The 8,662-nt window shown below is 42.5% G+C and overlaps 1 long non-coding RNA gene across 1 annotated transcript; it reads right to left on the reverse strand.

The window, feature by feature from the left end:
• Positions 1 to 1,590: 1,590 nt before the first annotated feature.
• LOC148107092 (uncharacterized) lies at positions 1,591 to 8,449 on the reverse strand. The gene is made up of 3 exons (XR_015723038.1): positions 8,332 to 8,449; positions 7,438 to 7,484; positions 1,591 to 1,612 (listed from the first exon to the last, which is right to left on the reverse strand). It is a non-coding gene; the product is annotated as an uncharacterized LOC148107092 (long non-coding RNA).
• Positions 8,450 to 8,662: the final 213 nt, after the last annotated feature.

Raw genomic sequence — 8,662 nt, forward strand, 5'->3', positions numbered from 1 at the left:
TACCGACGCATCCCTAGCTCTGTTAAGGACAGATGCCTGTCCCAGATCATTAGAGCAATTTAAGTTCGGCCGCAAGGAGAACCACCGCTGCTAATCACTGCGCAGGCACTGCTTTAGACTTGGTTTTGGGGGGAGGGAAGTGCGGAACGGACGGAGGGAGGGAGCTTGACCTCTACCTGGCCCTGAACTGGACTCGGGACCTGGCCCTGGGAGCGCTAACGAGTAAGCGCAGTAGAACTTAAGTCCACAGGTATTCATTAATTCAGCAAACATTTATTGGGCGCCTCCTCGGGACGTTGAGCTAAATTGTAGGTACCGTGTAGGGAATCGGATACGGTCTTAAAAGGGCCAGTGTTGGAGGCGGGGACTGAGAGAAAACAGTCGATTTACGTGCATACAGTATATAATCAAGTTTAGCAACCTTCTGCTCAACAAGCTGGCATCTTGAACCCGGTGTAATATCCCAGGATATCAGCGCCAGAAGGCCCATAAGAGCATTGCCTGGTTCAGACCCTACCCCAGCCAACTCATTATGCAGAGGAAACTGAAGGTTTATGGTTTTGTGTTTTAACACATGGAATTACCTATTTATATTCAGCGTTTTAACTCTTTTTAAAAAATAAGATCCACTTTAATTTCTGGCTTTCACTGCCCTTTAAATTTCACATTAATCTGACCTTCCAGCCCTACTTCTCTCAGCTTTCAGTTGCAGGTCCCACGTAACTAGGTGCTTTTTAAGCTTATCAAAACTTTGAGCAATCAAAATTCCTAAAGCAGCATGAGAGGACAAGAGTCCTTCATTTTCACTTTTTGTTTTTTTGTTTTGTTTTGTTAAAGGTTTTATTTATTTATTTGACAGAGACAGCCAGTGAGAGAGGGAACACAGCAGGGGGAGTGGGAGAGGAAGAAGCAGGCTCCCAGCGGAGGAGCCTGATGTGGGGCTCGATCCCATAACGCCAGGATCAGGCCCTGAGCTGAAGGCAGACGCTTAACTGCTGTGCCACCCAGGCGCCCCTCACTTTTTATTTGTTAAACTGGAAACTACATTAGCATCAACAAATGTACTGATGAGCAGTGGTGAGCAAAACCTTGCTTAGGTTCTAGAAAGGAGAGAAATAATTCACGTCCTCAAAAAGCCTTGCAATCTGTTTGAAAAGATAGATTCATATTCACACCCACAGAGATTTGCACTGCTATATAAACTTAAATTCAGCCTAAACTCTCTTATGTTGCTGAGAAGGAAAGGGGGAAAACAGTGAATAACCAAGCTGGTTCCTATTTCAATATAATAAGACAGGAAGCTGCAGTTTTTCTGACAAGTTGAACCTTTCTGTCTGCTTCATCATCAAGTAGAAGGTAGCTTCCTCGCCAGTATTCAACTTCAAACTTTAAAGTCTAGGCTGGTGCTTTTTAATCATTCAGGAGTGGATTCCTCAGGGGGTTTCTATTCCATCAGCCAGGCTCCTTCCAGCAGTTTCTCCCTTATGTTTTGTTTGCCTTTGATCCATGTCAACTATCATCATTAGCATCTCCACAGGAACTCCCGAAGGGGGGAAAGCAGAAAAGATGAAAAATATCAAATTCACTTACCGAGTGCATCCTTTTCTGAGACCTGTAAAGTCAAACACCAATATAATAAACTAGAGCTTTTCTGGACTACTTAAAACAGCAAGAGAAGGTCTCATTCTGTGTTCAGTTTATGATTCTATAATCACTGAAATATTTTTGACTGATCTGCCAATAGGTAATTGCTAATACTAGTATTGATTTCAATAGTTTAAATCTGAATATGTGTAAAAATTCATGTCCAGAATAGTGAATAAGAGTGCAGGCTCTAGAGTCAGAGAGTCCTGGGTTTGAACCTTGATTCTGCTGTTTACTACTTGCCTAATCCATGACGAGTTAGTCATGCAGCCTCATTTTCCTTTTCTATGAAATGGAAATAGCAATACCAGGATGGCTGGAATGTTGTGTTAAAAAGAAAAGCACAGGCCCAAAATGGTGCCTTAGGCTGAGTCCCCAAACCAGGGCTTAATACATAATCCAATTGCAGTTTCAACTTCTCCCAGAAATGTAGTCTTAACCAGTCAGGAATTTTTCAGTCAGCACCAATGAGTCTTCCACATGGGCCCTCTCCATGCCCCTAAGGAAGATAAGACCCCTTGCTTTCCCCACTGTGGAAAAGTGGTCTAAACAATCCTTTCCTTTGGCTAATAACTTTCTTGCACCACCCTCTTTCTATAAAAACCCTCCATTTTGTAAAACTCCTCAGAGGTCTCTATTTGCTAGATGAAATGTTGCCCAATTCATGAATCATTAAAAAAAAAAAAAACAATTAGGTTTTCAAAATTTACTTGGTTGAATTTTTTTAACAGTTGTGAGGATTAAATGAGATGTTAACATTAAGCACTTAACATAGTATTTGACACACAGTAAATGTTCCGTAAACATTTGCTCTTAACAATCATTAATACTGGTAATTAACTATGCTTCCTCTATATTTCTGACTAAAAGTTGGGCAAGCCACAGAGCCCCAATATTTTGGGCATGCAAGAGATGGCACTGAAAGACTGTGACTCAGATGGCTCTCAAAGGGCAAAACAAATTTATAATTGAAGCTGAAGTCAGAATAGACCTTAGGAGTTTTATTACAAAAATACTGTTGGAGAGGAAGAATTTCCCTCTAACCATCTTAGTTTTATTGACCCTGTAAATTAGACTGAAAAAAGACAGATTAGCAAGAGAAAACTAACAACTTTATTAACATATGCATCACATAGACACATGGAAGTACTCAGTTATGAGTAACTCAAAGGGTTGGTTAGAACTTGGGCTTATATCATGGTAAGAAACAAAAGTCAACTGAGTACATTTTAAAGATCTTACTGGTTTTATTTAATAATTCATAAATCAGGCATATTCAGTCTAACAGAAAGGAGCTCCAAGAAGCTATACAAAATGAAAGACTTTTATAGGCAGATGAGAGCAGGAACTAGGAAATTATTCTAGACAAAAAGCAGACTGGTGATGTCAAGGTCATTTTCCTTTAGAGGATGGCAGGAAACTATCAGGTACATTACCTGACTAATGCTAATTAGGCAATTCCTGATTGAGTCCATTTCTGGGAAAGCCAAAACTGTAACGTTTGATGATGTGGGGCCTAATATTGGTGACTCTATTTGGGTCCTGTTGTCTTGTTTGTAACAAAAGAGTTTTACCAAAAGTGGAATACACTTTTGGAGAAATGACAAGACAAAGAAAAGGGACTTTGAGTTTCTAGGGCAGCAAATTGTGAGAAGGTAAAAATGTATGAGGGAATTAATAAAAATAAGGTTTAGTTAATAAAGTTTGTTAGGTAGATTCCTCTGGTGCACTCTCTGGGTTGGTAAGAATCTACAGTTCTTCTGTTCTTCCCTTGTAAAGGCGGGGGGGGGGGGGGGGGGGCGGGGAGCACATTTACAAAGTTACGTCCTGCTTTTAGGCAAATGGAGGAAGGCAGAGAGCTTTTCTTGTATCTGCTTCTTCTCAGTTGCCTTCAGCTCAAAATAATGCTTATGCTCCAGTGGCATATTTTGGGGTGGCATGTTCTGCCATTCAACACTCAACATCATAAAATAATAGGAAAGTGAAGGGACAGCAGGAGGGTCAACTTTACAGTGTCTCACTACAGTAAGAAATGAAACCCCCTTTCCTTGTATATTTTAATGTAAGAAATGTGTATTATAGTCTTCACCCCTTTTCCTGGCATAGGGCTCCTAAAAACCCTAGTAAGTGATGATAAGAGCACTAGTATTACAGGATTTCTTTTCCTTCGGTGTCCGCCGTTCTCGGTCAGGCCACTTCAAAGAATGAAGAGATAGACCAGACAAAGAGTGGTGGGCAGCAAAGCAAAGTTTATCGAGCATAGTAAAGTTTATCGGGTGATAGTACGAAGCTCCCGAAGAGGGAGGGGACCTGAGAGGGTTGCCCCAAGTTTCTAAGTCTAAAGCGTTTTTTGGGGGGCACCTGGGTGGCTCAGCCGTCAAGCGTCTGCCTTCGGCTCAGGTCCTGATGTGCTGGGATCGAGTCCTGGGATCGGCCCCACATCGGGAAGTCTGCTTCTCCCTCTCACACTTCCCCTTGCTCGTTGTTCCCTCTCTCGCTGTCTCTCTCTGTCAAATAAATAAATAAAATCTTTAAAAAAATAAAAATAAAGCATTTTGGGGGTTTGGGGTTTTTTTTTTAAAGGTTTTATTTATTTATTCATGAGAGATAGAGAGGCAGAGGGAGAAGGCAGGATCCCTGGGCAGAGAGCCTGATGAGGGACTCCATCCCAGGACTCCAGGATCATGACCTGAGCCAAAAGCAGACACTTAATGACTGAGCCACCCAGGCACCCTAAGTCTAAAGGTTTTTATGGTCTTGTTGGCGGGTTATTTTAATCTGATCAACCCTTGGTGCACCCATCACCCAACAAGGTTTTTGTCATGTATCTATCAGGTGGGAAAGGGTAGAGGGCTCCTTCCAGGGTGATGTAAAATCCTTTTAAGGGTGGTCTTCTCTTAGGGGGGGTGCCACTTGTCACTGCCTGCCTTTCTTCCAACTATCCTTCATTACAAGAAGCAGCTTTTATTATAATATTTGGTTTTGTTCCCAGTTCCTGAAATAGCTCCAGAGCAGTAAGGGCGAAAGGAGTGTCTTTTGTTATTCATAACAAGCCCTTTTCAACCACATTTGAATTAAGTTAATAAAGTGACTTTCGGAAAGCCTTTAAGGGTAGGGACTGGTTGCCTGCGGAACCAGCTCTGATTCCAGGGTAGGAACTTTAAGTCCCATCCCAAGAGGAGAGAGGCTCTGGAGATTAAGTTCAATCACCAATGGGCAATTACCTAATAAATCATACCTACGTAATGAAGCTTCCATTAAAAAAAAAAAAAAATCCTAACCAGAGGAGTTTGGAGAATTTATGGGTTGCTGAGCACATCCAGGTGCTGGGAGGGTGGTGCAACTGGGGAGGAAATGGAGGCTCTGGGCCCCTTCCCCCCATACCTGGCCCTGTGCATGTCTTCCATATCACTGTGCCTAAGCTGTATCCTTTTATAACAAATCAGTGTTAACAAATTCAACTCAGTAAATCTAATTTTTTTTAATTAAGTAAACTCTATGCCCAACGTGGGGCTTAAATTCACAACTCTGAAATCAAGAGTTACAGACTCCACGACTCCACTGACTGAGCCAGCCGGGCACCAGTCAAGTAAATTTAAAGATCTAGTTGGCTTTATACAATAATTGTTGAATCAGAGAGCATCCCATCTAGCAAATAGAAGTTAGCTCCAAGGAGTTGTACAAAAATGGAAGGTTTTTTTAGGCAGGAGGAGAGTGGGACAGGAAGCTAAAAGAGGATTATTTCAGATAAGGTTACCTTCCTGTGGCTGAAGGCCCAGGGTGTCAAGCAGATCCCCTCACTAGTGCTGACCCAGAAGTTCCAAAGGCAGCAACTGCAGTTAGGTTAGGTATTAAGTCTTGGTGGGGTTTTAGCAAAAGTGACTCCATTTTCGATCTTGTCTTTCTTTTTTTTTTTTTTTTTTAAGATTTTATTTATTTATTCAACAGAGATAGAGACAGCCAGCGAGAAAGGGAACACAAGCAGGGGGAGTGGGAGAGGAAGAAGCAGGCTCATAGTGGAGGAGCCTGATGTGGGGCTCGATCCCATAACGCTGGGATCACGCCCTGAGCCGAAGGCAGACACTTAACCGCTGTGCCACCCAGGCGCCCCTTGTCTTTCTTTTTAACACCAGTAATACAGTAAACTGTTTTCCTGGGTTCTAGGAGCCATTCTAGCAAATTACTGAACCTGAGGAGGGGGTCATGGGAACCTTCAATTTGTAGCCAGTTGGCAGAAGCACAGGTGACGACCTGGACTTGATTTTCTCCTGTGAATTTGTCCTGTCAGTTTGATTCTTTGTCCAACTACAAGGCCAGAGGAAATTCTTCCTCGGGGACATAATCTTTGGGAGTCCCATGAAGAGAACCTTTCAGTGTTCCTCCCTAGCACCCAAGAATCTACCATATTGTCCTTCGCAAGCACAGAACGCTCTCCACAACACGAGACTGAACTCATCCCTGCTTGAGCAACGTCATCCAATAGAATTTTCTGTGATGATGTAAATGTCTCTGTGCTGTGCAGCACGGCAGCCACTAGACACATGTGGCTCTTGAGCACTTCAAATATAGCCAGTTGTAACTAAGAAACTTTTCCATTTTTACTAATTTAAATCTGTTTAAAACACACACACACACACACACACAGGCCCAAAATGGCTTCACTTAGACCAAATTCCCAAGTCCAAGCCTTCATACCTATTCTAATTGCAGTTTCAGCCTCGGCCAGAAATGTAGTCTTAATGGGTTAAGCAAGAATTTTTCCATCAGTACCAATGAGTCTGCCACATGGGCCCTCTCCCTCCCCCAAAAGAAGATAAGACCCCTTGCTTTCCCCTCTAAGGCAAAGTGGCCTGAACAATTCTTTTGCTACTAGCTTTCTTGCTCACCCTCTTTCTATAAAAGCCTTCCATTTTGTAACTCGCCTGGCATGCCCCTCTATTTGCCAGACGAGATGCTACCTGATTCATGAATTGTTTAATAAAGGCAATTAGATCTTCAACATTTACTTGGTTAAATTTTGTTTTCTAACGAACCTAAGTAGCCACATGTAATTCCTGGCTATCATGAGGGACAGAACTACTTTAGAACTATTCCACTCAGTTCCTATGTTTATTTTTTTACTTTTTTTTTTTTTTAAGATTTTATTTATCTATGTGACAGAGAGACAGGCAGCGAGAGAGGGAACACAAGCAGGGGGAGTGCGAGAGGAAGAAGCAGGCTCCCAGCGGAGGAGCCCAATGAGGGGCTCAATCCCAGGACTGTGGGATCACGCCCCAAGCCGAAGGCAGATGCTTAACGACTGAGCCACCCAGGCGCCCCTAGTTCCTGTGTTTAATCTAAGGGTCACATCTTGTTCATAGTTCATTCAAAAGGCAGTGACACCCATTTGAAACCAAAGAATGATCTATCCCTGCCAGGCCTAAGTATTAGGTTATCAGCTCCACCTACTCCTGGAATATTTAAAGCGACTTACAGGTACAGGAAAGAGGGTTTGTCAAAATTAGTTTCCATCAATAAAGACCATATTAATACTTTAATCATCCATAAAATCACACATGATGGCAGTAGAAGGAAAATATATATTTTTTGTACTTACACGTAGTGTGTCTTGTCTGAAAGATAAGGAGAAAAAGTACCTTACATTTCTCCCCCGAGGCCTGCCTAGGGCAGCCACTGAGAGCCTTCTCCACCCCATAATTCTAGCAGATCCAGCCCAATCCTAAATTATCCCCGCTCTGGGGACACCTTAAGGGATCTGTTGACTTTGGTTGTAAAACGATTTTCCATACGTACATGTTTCCTACTTCCAAGAAACCGCTCTTGTAAAGATGGTTCAGCACCTAGAAACAAAATAAACCACCTCCTGAGATGAGGTCTAGAGAGATATAACCAGTTCCAGCCAGGTCAACCTTGCCTCAAAAAATTCTACATCTTACAGGTTCTCAGTCAAGGGAGAGATTTTATTGCCCTATCCTGGAATGATGTAGCCCAGAATTTCCTATGTGGTACAACTCAGAATACAGCTCCCGAAACCCTTGACACTTGGCATATTAGTTTATAGGTCACTGTTTACACAGTCCTGCCTCCTAGCTAGACTTTGTATCCATGTTTTCATCCAATAAGACTCATGTATTACTCGGAGCCACACCTCCAACTCTGAGTCCCACCCTGTTGTCGGTGCTGGCGTCAGAGCAGAGAACAAAACCGACAAGGCCCCTGCGAACCTTAAGTTCTAGTGGAGGGAAACTGCTAATAAATGAGTAAACAAAAAGGCACAATAATTTCAGATGGTGATATGTGTTATGAAGAAAATACAATAGAGTGGTATGATCCAGTGACTGGAGGTCTCTTTTAGACCCTGTGGTCAGGAGAGGCCTCCGAAGAGGGGAGGTTTGAGCTGAGCTCGGAATCTGAAGTTGCCAGCTCTGCAAAGGCGCAGAACAGCCTAGGGTGGCAGCGGATAGAAAGTCTGTGCTTACCGCTACAGCAGGCTGATCTCTTTCCTTTCGATAATGGTATTCTTAGAGCCTAACGTAATGCTTGGCTTTGAATAGGTATACAATAATAATAATAATAACAATAAATTTTAGCTTAAATGTACGGTTTCTTGGAATTATCTTGGTTAATCCTCACAACAAGACACAAACAAGTCAGGGGAAGAACATTAAGAGACGCTAAGTAACTTACCCAGGGGCATGTAGTGGGTAGGTGGCAAAATCAAGATTACCCTTAAGTTAGACTTCTGACCCCAGAAACTATGCTTCTGATTAACCAATAACTCTCACTGAGCTCCAGCATCTGAAGGGCTTCCTAAAAATGCAGTTTTTAGCATCAAGCCAAACCAACTAAATTAGAATCTCAGAGGTTAGGGATTAGAAACCTGAATTTTTAACAACCCCTCCAGATGATTTTTATGCACACTGAAGTTTAGACTCACTGTGCTCTGTGGAAAGAAATGAGACAGGTCCTCTATTTTTACTGCTTTGCCCCACATCTTGCAAATTCCTCGGCCCCTAAA

Source organism: Ursus americanus, chromosome 35 (genome assembly GCF_024610735.1).
Source record: "Ursus americanus isolate L20-20 chromosome 35, mUrsAme1.1.p, whole genome shotgun sequence".
NCBI classification, from domain to species: Eukaryota; Metazoa; Chordata; class Mammalia; order Carnivora; family Ursidae; genus Ursus; species Ursus americanus.